At 38.9% G+C, this 19,268-nt stretch overlaps 1 long non-coding RNA gene across 5 annotated transcripts in view; it reads right to left on the reverse strand.

Annotated features, from left to right (window-relative positions):
* Positions 1-1,671: 1,671 nt before the first annotated feature.
* LOC135299351 (uncharacterized) overlaps positions 1,672-19,268 on the reverse strand; it is a 46,072-nt gene continuing 28,475 nt past the window's right edge. For all 5 annotated transcript variants that reach the window (XR_010361334.1, XR_010361333.1, XR_010361337.1 and 2 more), the window contains one exon: positions 1,672-13,228. This is a non-coding gene — a long non-coding RNA (uncharacterized LOC135299351). The remainder of the gene's footprint in view (positions 13,229-19,268) is intronic.

Here is a 19,268-nt window from a genome sequence, read left to right on the forward strand (position 1 = left end):
TATTAATATTTATAAGTTCAGGCAACTAGATAAACCTCTCCGATACCTGCTGTTGGAAGAGAAAAAACTCCACTCATGTTAATTTAGAAGCGTTTGCTGGCATCCCCGGTGCAGTAGCTATACTCTGTAGTACTGAGCTTGGACAGTGAAACTCCTCACTGTGTGAAAAGCTGGCTGGATTGCTGGGCCCAGAGATGGTGGTGAATGATGCTACATCCATCTGGCAGCTGGTTGCTAGCAGTGCTCCTCAGGGATCAGTGTTTTGGCCGGTTCTGTTGGATATCTTCAGTGATGATTTGGATGAGGGGACTGAGAGCATTCCCAGTGAGTTCACAAACAACACCAAGTTGGGTGGGGGCATTGATCTGCTGGAGGGCATGAAGGCTCTGCAGAGGAGTCTAGAAAGGCTGGATCCATGGGCCAAGGCCAACTGTAGGAGGCTGGCCAAGTGCTGGATCTAGCACCTGGGTCACACCAACCCCAGGCAGTGCTACAGGCTGGGGGAAGAGTGGCTGGAAAGCTGGTCAGCTGAGAAGGACCAGAGGATCCTGGTTGACAGGGGCTGAACACGAGCCAGCTGTGCCCAGGTGGCCAGGAAGGCCAATGGCACCCTGGCCTGTACTAGAAGTAGTTTGGCCATAGAAGTGGTTGCTCCTGTGTACTCAGCCCTGGTGAGGCCACACCTCAAGTGCTGTGTTCAGTTCTGGGCTCTGCCCTTCAAAAAAGACATTGAGGTGCTGGAGTGAGTCTGAAGACGGGCAATGGAGCTGGTTAGGGGTCTGGAGCACAAGTCCTGTGAGGAGAGGCTGAGGGAGCTACCTGACAGGAGGTTGTAGTGAGGTGGGGATTGGGGTTTTTGCCATGTCTAAAATGAAAAGATCGGAGGAAATGATGTTAAGTTGCTCTAGGAGAGGTTCAGATTAGATATTAAAACATTTCTTCATTGAAAGAGTGGCTGGATATTGAAGTAACTTCCCCAGGTAGGTGGTGGAGTTACTGTAATTGGAGCTGCTCAAGAGGCATCTGAATGTGACACTTGGATTATGGTTTAGTGGTGATTATGGTGGTGCTGGGTTGAGGGTTGGACTAGAATATCTTGAAGGTCTCTTCCAACTTTGATGATTCTGTGAAAGACATAGTTTTATTTAATTTTTGATTTTGATTTTAACTATCTCCATGCTAGAAGGTAAGCACCTAGCTAGTCTTTGGAGTGGTTTTGATTTGCATCAGCTAGTCAAGTGGTTTCTGGACACAAGTGGGAGTTCCTGATGGGGGTTTTCTCAATACATAGTTGCCCTCACTGGAGAGCACGAGAAGTAATGACATTTCTCTGTTCAGTGCCAGCTGGCCTAAGCAGCAGGCACAGTCCTGGCCAGGTTTAACCTCATAGCACAGGTGCGCCAGGTTGCAGCAGGGTAGAGAAGAGTCCTTGTGTCTCTTAAAGGACTGTGGAGGGATGCAGCAAAATTTTTGTTGTAAGTAAAATTTTTAAAAGCAGTTGTAGAGGAATACCCGACGGGGTTATAATAATCCTTGCTGGAGGTCAAATTTACCATTACTGGCATTGCATGCCACTAATCCCTGTCTTTCAAAATGAAATTGCATGTATTATTACAATTTGGTTCTTTACAAATGCTTTTCATTGTCAAGGAAATAAGCCTAACACAGTCCTTCAGTTTGAGATAAAACTATTTAATATTTCAGACATCTCAGATGATCTTGCTGGTGCTGTCACATGTGAACTTCACAGCCTCTGACCACATCCAAGCAGTGCTATACAAACCATTCCCTTGAGACATTCCACAGCATATTCCACCCAGACTAAGAAATGGTGATAGCTTTGTGAATCATTAACCACATGGCTGGTGTGCACACAATCTAGATAAGCTCTGCACTCTTTGTAGTCTTTCAGGTCTGACAATAAACAGTCCTGAATCTTGCATGCTGGTGGCTGATTTTGCTGCCTTCTTGAAGATCTTGCAGATCACTTGAGTCTATGTCATAATCATTAAACATAAAGGAAGCACTGGAGTTCTTTGAAGCTGAAATGTGTCATAGAGCTTACTTTGACCAAGAGAGATGTCATAAAAGATGACATTATCATAGATTTTTGTTTTCTTTGGTGTTAAAATTAAGCTTGAAAACAAGAGTGATTGAAAAAGAAATCCTTAAAACATCTAAGTTTTCAAGTCAAGAAAACAAAAATTTTCATATTTTCAATAAAAAGCTTGGAAATTTTGTCCAGTTCCGATGGAAAAAGACAGATTAATATAGCAACCAAGTATATTGGTTATACATGCCCCATTTTAATGCTCTTGATCTAATGAAAGAATTTCAAGTGAGGGGTTGCATCAGATTGCAGACTTGTGAGTGATAGAGAGATGGAGAAATACAGCATTCTAAATGTAAGAAAAGGAAGATGATCAAATCAAGGACAAATCTTGTTTTACTTTGCTGACTATTTGCACAGGCCTATTTCCCCGTTCTGCAGATGCAATAAGGATTTGTACCCTACTTGCCTTGGAGTGCAAAGGGAGAATGGGAGAATTCAGATACACAGGATGATTCCTGACCCAGGTGAAGAGCTTGAGGCTAACTCTGTTTTTTTTCTCTTTGGGAGGCACTGGGTCTGATTTGCAGTCTTAAGCAATAGGATTGTTTAAGCCACCATGATCTATATATTTTTTATCACCTATAAAGGAATGATTAAAAAAAATAATTTTATTTAAATAATTGAGTTTCTGTGCTGGTATTGCCACACTGAGCCAAAGTTTAGGCATGTTAGTAGTGACTTTACAGAAGTATAAGACTCATATGCTTGGCTGAGTCAAAAGCTCAGGAATGTGGGGCTAAACATGTACAAACAATACATATTTATAGATAAATTGCCAGATTTTGATCTGCGCAGAATAATTCAATATAATGACATTGATATTTCCAGCAATGCTGTATTTAAAGGCTAATTCCAGAGAAGTATCAGGCATGAAACTTAGGAAGTTTTATGTTTTGAGGATTTCACCCTGTTGGTATATCTGAGGTATAGGGTACTGCATGTATCAATATTTGCTATTAATAATAGAAGAGAATTGAAGTTAGGAGAAGTTACTGATAAATGTAGAATAGTATTTTGGTTAAATGATGGCATTCTTAGATAAGGCTGTAGAAAAGAACTAATCAGATTTAATAGCAAAGAAATTAGCAGTGGAGAAATAGAGTGTCTTGGCAAATCAAACTTGTGGAGAATTTTTTAAATACTAGAAAATGTTTAGAGTTATGGAACTAATAAATAAGGAAATTTTCAAGGAATGTAATGCAATATGAAAACGTGGGGCCAAAATACCTACCTCAGCTGGAGAAAATGTTTCCTAGCTTGAACGGAATAGCAAGCATATCTATAACATACTACTGCAGCAGACTGAAAAATATGTTAGATGCCATCTGGAAAGTTGCAGTGATTGCACTTTTTAAAAATTTCCTTCTAACAAGAAGCAATTTTGCAATCTCAGCTGTGGCAGAAATTATCAAAATGAAATGCTTCTTTACCTTTACTTAAATGATACATTATGCAAATTGAAAACAGCAATTTAAGGAAACAATTACATAAAGTGAATAGCTTCTATGATCCTCAAACAGGAAATTGTAAGGGATAAAAAAAGCAAACCCTAAATGCTCTTGACTTCAAGCTAATACAGGAAAAGAAGCTCTATACCTTTCTTCATATCAGGAATGGCAATTGCTGGTATTTTTCTTTTTAAAGAACCTGTATCAGAAATGTGTCAATATACTGTCAGTCCTGCCTTGACAATGTGTCTAGATTAGCTGATCTCTTATGGTCCATATTTCAAGAAAAGTAAAGTGTATTTCCTTTATTCAGGGGAAAAAAAGCATTAATCAAGTGTGCGGTTTTTAAATTATTATTTTGATTCATAGTTTTGTGAATATAATTCCTTGTGTTTCTTACAAGTTTGCATCTTTGTTATAAGGTCTCCTGCAACAGTCTTTGTCACATAGAGTAATCTGGGGACTGACAGTTTATCTGCTTAGTCTTTTTCCTAATCCCATTCAAACTCCTGGTCTATATATTCATTTTTCTTGGGTAAAAATAAAGAGGCTATATTTCTATGTAAAATTATCAAAATATTACTTAAAAAAATGTAGTTTTTACAAAAGCTTCTCTTAGATGATGAAGTTCTCAGTATTGCTTCTAGTTTTAACTCTGCTGCAGCTCAGCTTTACCTTGTTGAGTTAGTATGTAGAACGTAGAGGCAATTGGTGAGATCCAAACTGTGCTTCACCTAGGAAATTCCAATTATGTCCTGTCTTCTTTTCTGATGGTGCAGCTGGAAGGTCCTGTTCGTCTCTTTTTGCCAGCCCTCCACCTGCACAACTTTCTGAATAAATATTTCAGCAGTGCAATGATGGAATGGTCTGTGGTGCAAAGCAGATGTGATGTCAAAAAAGCAAAGGCTGCAGATGAATTAATTGAAGCTATGTATAACAGTAAAAAATGGAATATAAATAAAATGAATGCTTCAGAATGGGGAACAACCCTGCACCCTGTTAGCTTAAAGAAAGGTAGCTGTGATGTACTGGAGTCATGGCTGTTAATTACTGTTGATTACTTCTGCTGTCATCACTACTGATATCACTGTGTTTTGGGATAAGGGACAAGAAGAGGTTGGGTGCATTAGTATCATATACTCTTAGAAATGTATTTAATTTGTGTAAAAATGTTATATATTTTAGTTAGGTTGTGTTTATTATTTTCTACTGTTATTATTTAGGGTGTGTTTGTGTTTTTTTTATTTAGGGTTAGGTGTTGGATATTAATTGCCAATGAAAGTGGAGTTTACTAGATAGATAGTTGTCTGTAGTCACATGTTCTTCTGTTCAGGCTTCCCTCTGTTTTCTAATATTACAATTCACTGTTGAACACAAAATTGTATCAAGAGATAGTGTGGTAAGCACTGGAAATGTAAAAAAAGTTCTGATAATGCAAAACAACCTGAGATCAAACTGACATGTGTCAGTTCTCTTTGAATTTTGTGAAAACAAAAGTAGGTCTATAATTAAGATGTCCAATTCTCAGACTAAACTATGAGATAAAATGAATGAAGGAAACTGAGCTGGAGACAAATCAAAATAAGAGGCTCAGAAACTGATTTGAAGGTGGTGTATAGAATTTACTTAAGGAAAGAAAGAACAGATCAGGAAATTTGAGATTCAAATATTGTACAAAATAGATCTGTATCTTTCTAAATTAGTAAACTTCTCAAGTTTTTGGGAAGAATTTAGATCTCCTTCAGGCAGTCAGAGAAAGACTGAAGATTTGAGTTAAATGCCTTAGAGATCAGAAAATGAGTAGTGTAAAGAAAATTACAGTCAACCTCAAACACAGAGTTAAAACAAAGGGCCCTTTGCTCAGTAAATAAAGAGGAGATAATGGCATTTATTGCATAAAATAGTGTTAGGATGGTGACATATTACACAGAAACAATATAACAATAATAATAAAGGGTTGTACTGAAATAATATACAAATGCATGAGTAAAGTCATGAGAATGAAGTATCTACCCATCAGGGATTGAAATAACAGTCTATTTAATAGAAGAGCTTTGATTTCTGAGTCAAAACTTGTGGGTGATGATAATGGAGAAAGCATGAGTAAGGATGATGTGACAGCTTAGTGAAAAAAGAAGCGAGCAAAGTAGTTTAATGCAAAACTAGAGGCAGGTAAAAAATGAAGGAGGCATTTGCAAAAGTATTGAAGAAACCATTAAGAACAACATATAAATTATAAGAATAACAAATGTGTTTGGCTGAAACTAATCAGGTGTTAGATTAACTAAGTGGACAAGAGTAAGAAGGTGAGGAAATGAGAAAATAGGTCCATTAAGTTTTAAGAAGTTAATGGGTCGGAAAAAAATAGCTGAGAATTCAGAATCTCTTAAAAAGAAAATAAGGATGTTGAACTCCAAAAAAATACGGCTCTCAATTAAAATCAGCTTTTCTTGTTTCTCAGCCCTTCCAAGAAAAAAATAATATAAGATTAAAAAAAAAATCAACAAATGACAACAGGATATTTTTCATTTTTAAATTAGCTTAGAGGCTGTATTCAATAAAAATTAGAGACATACACACTTAGAATTGAATATACAGGTATTTTTGCTTGTATATTCACCACTTCTGAATGAGAAGCTGTGTAATTGCACTAGTTCAATGCAAGTAGCATTCACAGAGTGTCTTGTCCTGAGTGAATTATGGGCATTATGAAACCTGTTTAAACAGTTTCTGTTTAAGACTTTGGTGGATGAATGAGTAATTTGGCATCCTCTTGAGACTAGATACTGAATTAGGCAGGCTGAAGAAGACATACAGAAGAGTAGAAGGTTGTCAGCGAGGATTTCGGGTGTTTTCAAAGGGATTTGAGTACTTCCACTTTGAAGGTTGCTGAATGCAATTTTATGGGGAAAAAACTGGGTTGGGTAGTCCTGCTGTGGAGCCTGCCTACCACTTCTATTTAACATGTAGCTGTTAGCTCAGATAATTTTCAACACCTGAGCTCCTATCATTCACTTAAAAACAACCAACCAAGCTGATTAATTGTAATCTTTTTCAGCACACTTTTTTTCATTAGTGAGGAATGTCTGGTAAGAGATTTGACAGATCCTGGGGCCCTGAGGAACACAATTGCTTTAACATTCATGTCTGCCATGTAGCTGTAGCCGCAGGGACCCTGTCTGGGTCAGCTTGGTAAGATATACAGGAAGAGACACTTTGACCCAAAGACCTTGCAAGCTTTTCAATGTTTATTTTTTTAAATATTATTTAGTTTTTCTACATTCTTCTGTAATCTATTGCTCATCCTTTCTTTTCAGTACTGTGCAGAGATTTTCCTCTCTGCAGTGCCAATCCTTTATCTTTCAGTATGTGTCTCTAGTGGTCTCATCAGTCAGTTTTTCACCCATCCCTGTGCCTTTTCTCCCCTTATAGTCTAGTGACATATAAGCTGATCACAGAAATCTTTATGTTCCTTTGTTCGAAGCACCTCAGCACAGTTCATTTCTTCTTTCTGCCTGACAATTGTGCTCGTGGCTTTGTCATCCCAGTAAGTGGGAGTACAAGAGCTGGCAACATCCTGGCATCCTTTCTGAGCGCACGCACTGGATAGTTTTGTTGAATGCTGTTCTGTCACGATGTTCAAAGCAAACATCTACTGCAATGCAGCTGTTTGAGCTGTGCCTGCACTTGGTACTATTTTTGTTTGCAGTTCAACATATTTTCTTAAACCTCTTTTAGTAAACTCAGATACATGCTGCAGGCTGATAGCTTTTCAGAGAAAAGCATAATCCCTAGGAGCTGCCTGCCTTGGCAAACATGTACATGCTTTCCAATATGTCAACAGGCAATTATTCTAGCAGTGTTTATTCCCTCAGTTACCTCAACCCAGCTGAACAATTGAGTATTTTTTCATATGCCCTCACTTAAGAAAATTAGATGAGTGCCCAGAATTGTGAATTTGTCATCTGTGGATTCATGCAATCACAGCTCTGATGATTTTGTTATTCAACCTTTCACAATCTTTTAGAATTATATTAAAATACATATATTTCAGAATATAATGAAATTTCAGGATAATGAAATTTGTATTACTAATATGATAATGACTATGAATGTGAGTCCCATATTTTCAAAACCCAGTTATTCACATTCTGGAGAGAGTCTTCACTAGGTTTTTTTTCCCAATTTCCCTGTCACTGTGCATAGTGCCTCACTAAAACAGTTTACCTCCACAATATCAGGAGAAAAGCTACTTCTCCACTGTTTTTCCCAATCAAGATAATTTCAGATTATAGGATCTTGCTCTGTGCATGCCCAGGGCCTCAGCTGTAATCATCCTTCAAAGCCGTAGTTTATTCGGTAATTAATGTGTTACTGTATGGCTCATGCAGTGTACAAGTAATTCAGATCTTTATGTAGAATGATCTGCTGATTTGAGAATGGCTTAAAATAATTTTCTTTGGGAATATTTTTAAAAAAATTAAAATAGTTAAAAAAGTGGAAGCTGCATTTTATGTCTTAGCCAGTTTAGAAATAGTAGAGATTAGAGTCCCCACCTCTTTCAAAGAATGAAACCTGCTAAAATGGATTTTTTCTCACTCCATGCCTGGGACTCTTTTTCTGAAGAAAAGCTACTGCTACTGTGCTCAGAATACTTCGATAGTGCGATAACAAATATATACTGCTGTCTGGCATGGAATGATTTAATGTTTGAGATCTGGATTTATTCCCTTCAGTTGTCTGTTAGTGATGGGGGTTATAGTTTGAATCTTTGACAGCATTTATGTTGCATATATAGATAACTAACTATATATAAACATCTATATAACTATATATAACATCTATGTTGAAATGTACATCTAACATCTGTACTAACATTTCATTGCTATTTAACCAAGTATTACAATATTAGCATAGCTTTCTTAACTTTTAGGGGGCTTTGGGACACTGTGAGTTTCCCCTCCCTTTCCCTCCTATTATAGGAACATCTCATCTGCAGCTGATGAGAAATTATGGGAGCTAAGATTCATCTCAAGAGGCAGTGCCAAGGCCCTGACATGCTTAATCTTTTTCCTCCACAGTAAGTTCTATTTTCTACTTATTACATCTGTTTGCTCCACTTGGTCCCTTTTGCACAACGTGTTTTGCTGTGTGTGCTTCTGGGGACTCTGTGGGCAGATGCAGATCATGAGAGGGGAAGATGTGAGCAATTCACAAAGTCCTTTGACATACAATACAGGGAAAACATATTACTGGCCAAAATGAGGATGCACAGGTGATGGGAAACAGGTCATAGGTTCAAAAAGTTCTTCAAGAAGAGGAAAATATTGAAGAAGAAAGATTCAGTGTTTTAATTTTACAAAATCATAGAATCATGGAATATCCTGAGTTGGAAGGGACCCACAAGGATCACTGAGTCCAGCTCCTGGCCCTGCACAGGACAGCCCCAAGGATCACACTATGTGCCCAAGAACATTGGCCAAAAGCTTCTTCCAGCAGGCCTCTGGGTGAAAAAACTTTTCCTGATACCCAAAGTAAACCTTCCCTGACACAGCTTCAGTCCATTCCCTCAGGTACTGTCACTGGTCATCACAGAGAAGAGATTGGAGCCCCTCCACTTGCCCTTGTGAGGATGTTGAAGAACACCATCAGGTGCCCGCCTCAGTCTTCTCTTGTCCAGGCTGAACAAGCCAAGTGACCTCATCCTCTCCTCATACAGCTCTCCCTTCAGACCCTTTACCATCTTTGTGGCCCTTCTTTGGACGCTCCCTAATAACTTTTTATCTTTCTCATTTGGTGGTGCCCAAAACTGCACACAAGACTTGAGGTGAAGCTCATCTTGTCATCACCTCCTGTAAGTGGTGCTGCTCTCCAGCGTCTCATTCTCCAGTCTGTCCGTACATCCAGGCTTGCCCCATCCCAGGCAAAGAATTCAGCACTTTGTTAAAATTCATATGGTTGGTGATTTCCCATCTCCCTAACTCCAGGGGAGATGGTTTTGTTTTTGATTTTTTTGTTGTTGTTGTTGTTTTGGGTTTTTTTGGTGTTTGTTTGTTTGTTTGTTTTTGAGGGGGGAAAGAGGGATGAATAAAAGCAAACAGGAATGTTTCTGGTTTAGAGCCTGCAGTGCCCTGTGCTCCCACCTAAAGAAGGGCAAATGATTTTCTCATGGTCACTTTAAATAAATGGAGTTGATCTGATTCCTTGCTTTTGTGCAAAGTGAGACAATTGAGGGCTTTAAAATTAAAGGACTTGTGGTATTTACTGAGCAGACTGGAGGGAGGCACGGGCAACACATCCCTATTGCCACATCCACCCTTTCTTAGCTGCTACCACAGGCAATACAAGGCATTATCCCCTTGGTGGGAAGAAATGTTGGAGAAGGAACAGTGAAGGTAGGACCTGGGCCAGGAGCCTTACATAATCCAAGCCTGAGCACATGGAAAGTCTCTTTGCCAGAAGAATTCTGCCTAACAGCTTTGAAGTAACACTACTGGGACAGAAGGATGCCACTTTTGAATGTGGCTATTTCAATAGATTTAACTGTATTGGTAAGGTTCTTGTATCTCATATATATAAGAACACAAACATCTAGTTTGTCTTTTTGTTTTTCCCTTAGTATTCACAGTTTGCTCTGGGCACTTGCAGCATTTAGGAAGAATATCAGTCTGATTTGTTGCCTGCAAGAGAGTCTAATTAAAACAAGAGAGCAGGATGGGAACTGATGACACATAGTGCAGCTGAGCTGCTCCCAAAGCTGAACATGGCAGCTGTGGTTTTCGTCATTTGCAAAGCCTCAGCCAACACGTTGGCCCACAGAGTTAAAATAAATGTCTAATTATGTTGTTTAATTATTTCAGTTCCAAATTCCTGCTTGAAAAGTATTGCAAAAGATGTGAGAGAAGCACTGAGAGTGCCATTCTCACGTCTGTGGCTTGCCAGTAAATCAGAAATCATGATGCTTTCCTCTTAGTCAGGTTCCTCCCTTCCCTGTGCCTGTGGTCAGGCTGCAGAGGAAGGAATGTGTGTGCTTGAACCAGTCTCCAGCCCTCTCCCCTCCCCTGTCACTTGGCACTGACTCACAGCACTGTTTTTCAACATCATGCTAATTAGCTGCTGAGTAGTGAGATACTGTGAACTTTGAGAGAAAAGACAGAAAAAGACTTCAAAGATGTTTACCATTTTTTCCTTTTTTCTTTTTTTTCCTTAAAATTGTGACAGTAATAATAATAAAAAAAATCTTATCTCTGCTGTCTGGATCCAGCAATTTCTTGTGTGCAGGAAGATATTGCTCCAGGTTGTTCTGGGGTGAGGAGGTTGTGACTTTGTTCTTTGCTTTCCGTGGAGTGGGCCAAAGAGAGAGAGCAAATACCGATTGCTGTGCTAAATCTGGTGGCTATAATTTGACAGAGTGGTACTACTGTGCCAAGCAGAGGAAAATTGATGCAGGGAGACTGAGAGTCCTGCATCAGAGCAACCTCTTGGGAGGTCTTGTTAGGTCTAAGTCCAGTTTGGGGCACTGACATCTTTTCATGCACAGCTTAAGCAAATGCTCTTGGTTGAAGTGATGAGGACCATTAGGTCCTTCAGAATCTCTGTTGTTTTAGCCTGTATTCACAAAATCACTTGCCAGTAAATTGGTTGTTACTGTCTCAATTAATGGGTCCACTGTCTGTGTACACAGGCTGTCTATCAGTTAAGCTGTTTCTGAACCAAATGTTCATCAAAATTGTCTTTATCCAGAACCCTGGAAATAAAATGACTTTTCACACAAAAATGGTTCCCACTGGTCATGCATCTTTAATTAAGTGGTGACCCACTTCTGCCATACTGTGTAATTCTTAATTTGTCATTCTTCAAATAGCTTAATAAGAGATGAATGTCGAATACATTGTAAAAATGTAGGAGAAAAAGTCTTTGAGAAAGACTTTTGTTCTTCATCTGAGTCTATTTGTCTTTTATTTTCCTGATGTTAAAGTTTGAGAATTCTGCACAACATACAACCAATATAGTCAGTGGCCCACTTGATATTAATTTGTGTGATCAAAGAGACCTCTGAACTGCTCGGGGAACACTTCGAGTCAACAGTTTGCATTCATCAGGCTCATGATTCACACACAAATAAACTGTGACTGTAGCTGATGTGCTTGCTCAGTTATCTTGAGATCATTGTTTTGCTCTCCCACAAACTGAGTTTCACATTTCTTGTAACTATACCAAGACATCTTTGTTTTTACATGGAACAAATAAAAGAAGAAAATGAAAGCTAGAGCTCCAAGAAATCAAGTCTTTTCTGTATCCAGAGTTTTGGCTTTTTTTGATTGATGAACATTTTGAATTCCAAAGGGATTCACTGTAGTAACCGTTGTTAATTATTGCAAAGAGAAACTGGCTGAAGAGAAAAAAGATTTGTCTCCAGAGTTAGGTGCCAGTTTGCTGCAGATCCCTCCTCAGCTGAGGGAATATTGACACTACATACAATGACTGCACACCACAGTCAGCTGGACAACCAGTTGATTTCTTAGAACTTCTTTTGGAGCATGTGGTCAGCCAGTGATATTCTCCTTTTCCAGTCAAGGTATTCTGATTTTATTTCTCAGTGTCCTCTCCAAACTGATGACTTAATTTTTTTTTTTTAAAGACTTTCTGGAAAGTCTGCATTGGAGGAAAAGTAGGTTTAATTTCTTTTGTTCTAGTCTGATCTTGTGAGCAGTCCAAATGTGATGATTGCATATAAATCTTAGTGCCCATCTGATAGTGGTAGGAATTTAAAGGAAAGATTTTTATTTCTCTTAAACTGGAGACAACATAAATTAGAATTTAACAAAATGTACAAACTGGAGCAAAATTAAATTGAATATTTTCAGCCACCCTTGGATCTCTAAACCTTGTCACTCCCTTTCCTTTTTTCTCTTTTTGCACATCTGAGTAGTATTTTATTCTCATATGCATTTCAGGATTTATTCATGTCTATTTGTTTAAACTGTGTAATCTGTAAATATGCAGATTGTTGTTAGCCTTTATCCAGATACCATCCACAATTCCTTTTTATCTTGACCATTATTTTCACATAATTCAAAGTAAATCTAAAATAGCATTTTATTTTCTGCATCTATTAGCATTACTCCTACAAAAGAAGTGAAATCTGCTCTTATATTTTTTGATGAGGGAGAATTACTTAAGGGATATTAAAATATACCATGATTAGTCCTACTCACTAAAATCCCTGATCTGATCTCAGGTCATAAGAAGATGAAGTGGACCAAAATCAGTGTTAACTGTTAACTGTACCTGTCCAAATATGAATTTTCTCCTGTGTATGCAAAGGAAGGTCATTAATCAACACACTCCATGCTGGACCTCTGCTGGTGTGACCACTTCACATCTTGGCTGGTGAGGATGCTTCTGAAGGCTTACACTTACCACTGCCAGCTGGAAAGCAGAAGTACTTCACATCCAACACGAGGCCAGTGTGGTAGGGTGTGATGCTGCAACACATAACTAGTGCTCAAAAGACAGGGTGACTTCTGCAGCTCATCTCTCTGCTCTGTGAAGATGCATTTCTTTCCAGATGCAATGAGCATGAGGCCTCCAGACCTGACATTTCATTGTGGCACCGAGCCCAGAAAGGCAACCATGCTTCCCAGTGACAGCAATCTTCCTTCAGCTGTGAATGTGTGTGCAAGAGGGGACTACAATTAGTATTGCACAGTGCATACTTTGAAAAAATACTTCATCAAAACTGTGTCACCTTTAAATTTTTAAGTTGAATATTATCCTGGATTTTCAAACACTTTGGTAAGTAATGGATATATCCAGGTTCTTGCAATTCTATAGGAGTAAAACTTTCACAGCGTGCCAATGGCACTTCCTGTCACTGTCAAAAGAGCAACAAGTGAGATTTCCAAGGCAAGTATATAATTAGGCTAGCAAAAGGGACATTGAAAGCTGTAATATCAAGGATAGCTTTCCACATCACAATACATGCTTGGAAAATGTTGTGAATAATGATTTCTTTTGAAAAGGCTGCAGTAAAATGGGAATGGAGGAAGGAAGAAAAAAGCAGAATGTAGTATATTCAGACTTCTTTTCTGCCAGCCTATTAATTCTTGTTACCTTTAGACAGCTTTTCTGCTGTTAAAATAAAACTGAAAGAAAATCCTTCTCTTACATTTCAATTAAAAATGTAAAAGACTGAAATGGACACATTCCTGCAATATCTTCTTATCCAGAATATCTCTGGAATTTTCTGGTACTTCAGTGAAACATTTAGGTGTCCCACATTGTTTCTTTTCCAGTTTTCTGTTCCCCTCGTGGGGATGGTCACTGGCTCCCTGACTCATCATGCTATCCAGTTGCTCCTTCTCTTTCAACTTTAAATGTGTGTTTACAAAGTTAAATTAAGTGCTCTGTAAATTAAATGCTCTACTAAAATCCAGGCAGAAGGCTGCCATTGGTGGATGCAGACTTTTTCCTTCAAATCTATTGCCCTCTCCAATGAGAAATTGCCAGAGATCCTCTGGTCTTCTGGATGTCTTACTTATCCACAGCAGTAGTGTGGATGAGTTTAATTACAACTTTCAACCCTCACAAGAGAGCAGCTTTAGATATTTCTGTTGTAAGTTTCTAAACTACACTGCAAAATTTTTGAACGCTAACATGGCTGCTGGAAGGCATGAGTGGTGTCACTATGAAGGCTGGGCAACTTCACAGTGGGGATACCAGTACCTGCTTGGGCCTAGATCCAAAATGGGTTTACTTGTCTTTTGGACTTTGCAGCTCCTCACTTGAGTTTAGAAATGAGAAAGAACTCTTAAAGAGATCAACCCTCTTGGATAAAGAATAATTTGGGTATAGCAGCAAACTTTGGAAGTGTTGCTACCCTGACTTTTACCTTATTGTAATGGTAACCAGAATTAAATGCATGAAATTTGGGCAATTTTTGAACATAATTAGTAACATTCCCAATATATTTTCAAAATACATAGCTGAGTGAAATTCTAGCACATTATTTTCATTTTTTTTCCTCATAATAAAATGTTTTTGGATATTTTAGACTTAGGAACAGTTTTTATTCTTTAATACTCATTAAAAACCATGACTAAGGTGCACAGTATATCTTTAAAGAGTCTCACAAGTTTTCTCTTTCAAGACTCAGAGCATCAAAATTATGATCTGTCTGAAATTATACATAAACCTTCTTCAGAATGTCTGCCTTTAGGATTGCCTAATTTGCATTTCTCCAATATTATCCGTTATTTAAAATACAGCTTGCCTTGTTTTGTTTTGATGCTTGAATTTCATGTTACAGTAGCAATAACACACTCCAGGTAATTCATTTCCAGTTGAGCTTTACTCTGCTTGAGTGCTTCAAAAACCATTTGGCTTTCTGTCTTGTACATTTTAATGCCTCCTGCAGCCTGCAATAACCATTCAAGAAATTCAATGCTTGTCATGGCCCATTGGTTTAAATTAAAAAACTAAATTTGGAAACTCCACATGCTCTTCTATCAGTTTTTCTGGTGTAAAGCTATCCTACCATGGGAAATTGCCAATGGACTTCACCATCCCTGAAAAAAATCAGCATTAATAGAGTAGAAACTGTGTAGAAGAATATTTTGGCTGTGTCATCTTTATAGCATAGATATAAATATGAAACATGCCAAAAAAAGAATAAATCCAAACTATTTTAAAGCTTTGGGGGATTGAATGCACCATGGAAACCCTGAGGTGGCGTGTGGCATGGCAGCATCAGGCAGAGATACTCACACAGGTCAGGGGGCACTACGGGAGTATCAGCAATGCAGCATGCCTGTGCCAGACTGTGCTGCACCATAATCGTGCCTCTTGGTGATGGCTTTTGTGGAGACCTGTGATGGCTGTGATGTAAGCACAGCAGTTCAACAGCATCCTAAGTCACCACAACATTTTGCCTTCAGACAGCTCCCAAATCCCTTTTTGCTTGACTAGGCCTACTTGTGTGGTGCCTAAAATCCTGGGGAGACTGACAGTCAACAGAGCAGGTTTGCATCCTCAGAAGGGGTGCCATCCAGAGGAATCTTGACAATTTTTAGAAGTGGCCTGTGTTCAAGACCAAGTGTGAGGTTCTGTACCTGGGTCAGGGCAATCCCAAACACAAGTACAGACTGGATGGTGAGTGGATCAAGAGCAGTGCTATGGAGAAATACTTGGAGTGCTGGACAGGAAACTTGACATGAGCCAGCAATGTGTGCTTGGATCCCAGAAGTCCAACCATGTCCTGGACTACAGCCAAAGCAGCATGGCCAGCAGGTTAAGAGAATTAATTCTGCTTTTCTACTCTCATGAGAGCAGCCCACCTGGAGTTCCACATTCAGCTCTGGTGCACCTAAGGTAAGAAAGTCATGGACCTACTGGAATGAGTCCACAGGAGGGCCATGAAGATGCCCAGTGGTCTGGAATACTTCTTCCCCTATGGGGACAGGCTGAGAGAGTTGGGGCTGTTTAGCCTAATGAAGAGAAGTCTCTAGGGACACCCTATAGCAGCCTTGCAGTACCTACAGTGGCTGCAAGAGACTTGGAGAGGGACTTTTTGCAAGGGCATGCAGTGATGGAACAAGAGGGAATAACTTCAAACTGTAGAAGGGAATATTTACGCTAGTGTTAGAAAGAAATTCTTTACCCAGGGGGTAGTGAGGCACTGGAACAGGTTTCCCAGAGTTGTGGATGAACCACCCCTGGAAGCATCCAAACCAGGCTGGATGATGCTTTGAGCAACCTGGTCTAGAGGAAGGTGTTCCTTCCCACAGCAGGAACTTGGAACTAGGTGATCTTTCAGGTCCCTTCCAACCCAAACCTTGCTATGTTTCTATGAAAGGGTCACACCCAGCAGTGGGCATTAAAGGTCTCATTTCTCCTATATATCTAAGACTACTGTATCTCCCATTGGAAAGGAACATGACCTGCTCTATACAACAGAGGAAAGCTGATCAGTAAAAGCACATAACCAAGGGTAAACACAGTTTTAATGTAAATGGTGGTCTGTAAGAGCTTCTGACACAACCCCAACACTGCAAAACTGACTCTAGATAGCTCAGATCAGTGAGGTGCTCAATCTAGATTATTACACCTGTGTATCTGCATGGTTTATCAATGCTTAGACTTGGCAGATCAGGTTCTAATCAATCTGAAGGGCAATTTCCCTTACAGCATCCTACCAAATACCATCTAGGGATAAGTTTACATACAAAACTGAAAATCCAGGCATTTTTAGGGTTCACTGAATGGATAGGATGGGATCCCTTGCAATAATGTGGTAGAAGCCTGTATTGGGAAAAGAAGTTGGTTTGCATGTAAAGGTTCAGCCACACTATTGAGGGATGAGGGAAGTCTGGATTAAATACTTTAAGTAGATCTGTCCTGTCCCAGGAGGATGCCCTCAGGTGGCACACAGCATTGGGTAATTGAGTAAGCATTGTGTACGTATACAATGTTAAAGTTTTATGGATGCCAGAGAGAAGAGTATAGTTTGGCCCTCAGTATATCTACCTAGTGTTTTCACGCAGATGCCAGCCTTGTATCTTCAGGCGTCAAGCTGGCTGAATGTGAGCCAGCTCTCAGGTGAAGCTGTGCAGCTCCAGGTAATTCATTGTTTGCTCTAGGATAATCAGAATCAGTAATCTGAAAGGCAGGATTTCTTTAGGCTGGATCCACTGCCACTCTAAAGCAAGTAGAGAACATCCAACCTGCAAATAGGGCAGGCATCTCTTAAATAAGGGCACCCAGCTTTGAGGCGGCTGGAGAAGACCTTGGACTCCAGTCAGCAACTTCCAACTGTTTCTGGGCTTGTAGCTGCTCTCCTTCATCTATGTCACAGAAATCATACCATGTTTGGATTGATCACAGCATGATCAAAGCCATGCTGAGACAATAAGCAATCTGAGCTTCCCTTTTTTCTGTTCCTGGCTAGACCACTTGAAAGCTTTTCAGTGTTTATAGCTTTATAACTTAGTTATTTATCTCCAGATAACATCATGTGCTGTGTATTGGCTTCAAATTGATTTTTGTTCATTGTGTAACTCTAACTTTTAAAAATAAAGTTATTGTGGAATTATGTTTGAAAGCCTTGTCTCTTCACTTTGTGTTAGCTCATATGCTGTATCACTTTTTTCTCTTTTGTGATCAGTTTAGCATGAAAAGCTGTTACATATTTAGTTGGCATTTCCGTTTGCAGATTTTTTTCTTTTTAATCTTAACACATTTTTGTAAAACAGCGTAAATCTTAATATGCAAAGGATTAATATGTGCTTTTCTTTTCAGATGGTCTGCACATTAACATTCCATAAATAGCCCAATTTTCCCCCTGAGTTGATAAGTAGTCAAATACTTCCACTAAGGACATTTTTACTTTATCATCCAGAATGTGAACAAATTTAAATTTAACTGGCAATTATTGGCGATGAATGGAAGTAAAATATATGAGTGTTTTTCTAATTTAGTTTGCTTAATCTCATCTTCAGTGCTGCTAAGTAATTGCTTGAGAAACCATCAAGACAAAAGGCTCATAACAGGCTCATAGACTCCTATTGCTATGGCATCAACCAATTTATGTTGCATCAGCATCATCCACCAAGAGATTCTAGCCTCTGATCCCAGGAACTTTAAAATTCTTTTTATTTGCATTGAGGCTCTCTAAAGAATATAAAAATTCAAATTCAGCCTCACTGTGGAATTTCTGTGTTCAGCAGCTGAACTGTCACTATGAGACATCTCCTAAAACTCATGCTTAATTTCAGACATACATGCTCCCTATGGGATTTTATCTCATTTATGTTAGTTACATACTCTGAAGGCTCGGTATCTATGCAATCATTAAAATTGTCTCCTGATCTTCAGTTCATTTGTTCATGTTGCTCTTTTATTCTGATGTTTGGCAAGTATAACAAGTTCTTCCAGGTTGGAGGGGACCTGTTTCTTCAGTTCCAAGAAAGATACTTGTGGAGCCAAACCTCAAAATTCAAAAAGTGACAATAGATAAGAGTGGAGTGTCTACCACCTGGTATCCTAGGTATAGTTCAGATAACTGCAAATAAAACCAGGACTGGTAAACATTTGTACCAGCAGAACCTGGAGTGAGAATGTGCTCTGCCAAGTTGCACTGTACTAACTGGGTAAAGAGACAACATTTTGGGGTCCAGCTGATATCACAACTTTTCAGGGCTATAATAAGCAAATTAAGCAAATACTTGGCTCTCCTAATTCTATTACTTTCTAAAATGCCTTTAGGTATAAGAACATGGTCAGACTTCCTCTTGGGGAATGATCAATGATTTTGATCACCTACATTGAGGAAAGATGAACTTGAAACACAGCTGATGCAGGGTAAGACCACTAGTGTAGTACGTGTGGTTAGTAGCCTTGTTATATACACAGAAGCTCTGCTTTTGTAGCCCCATCAGATTAAGGCTAAAAGATGACAACTGACTGATAATCTAATTAGTATCTATTATATTGGAGATTCAATATCAAGTGAAGAAGAAGGTGACTGTCTGACAATTATTTTGGTTCACTTTATTCTGAGTTTGATAGCTTTTCATTATGTTTTTCATCATTCTAATTCAATTACTTTTCTTAAGATCACTTATGCAGAAGCCAAAAGGTAGATGGGCTTTCTTTAAATTTATCTGAATTCAACAAAAGCAGACAAATAGCCTGTAAATAATAGTATT

This window comes from Passer domesticus, chromosome 4 (genome assembly GCF_036417665.1).
Source record: "Passer domesticus isolate bPasDom1 chromosome 4, bPasDom1.hap1, whole genome shotgun sequence".
Classification (NCBI taxonomy): domain Eukaryota; kingdom Metazoa; phylum Chordata; class Aves; order Passeriformes; family Passeridae; genus Passer; species Passer domesticus.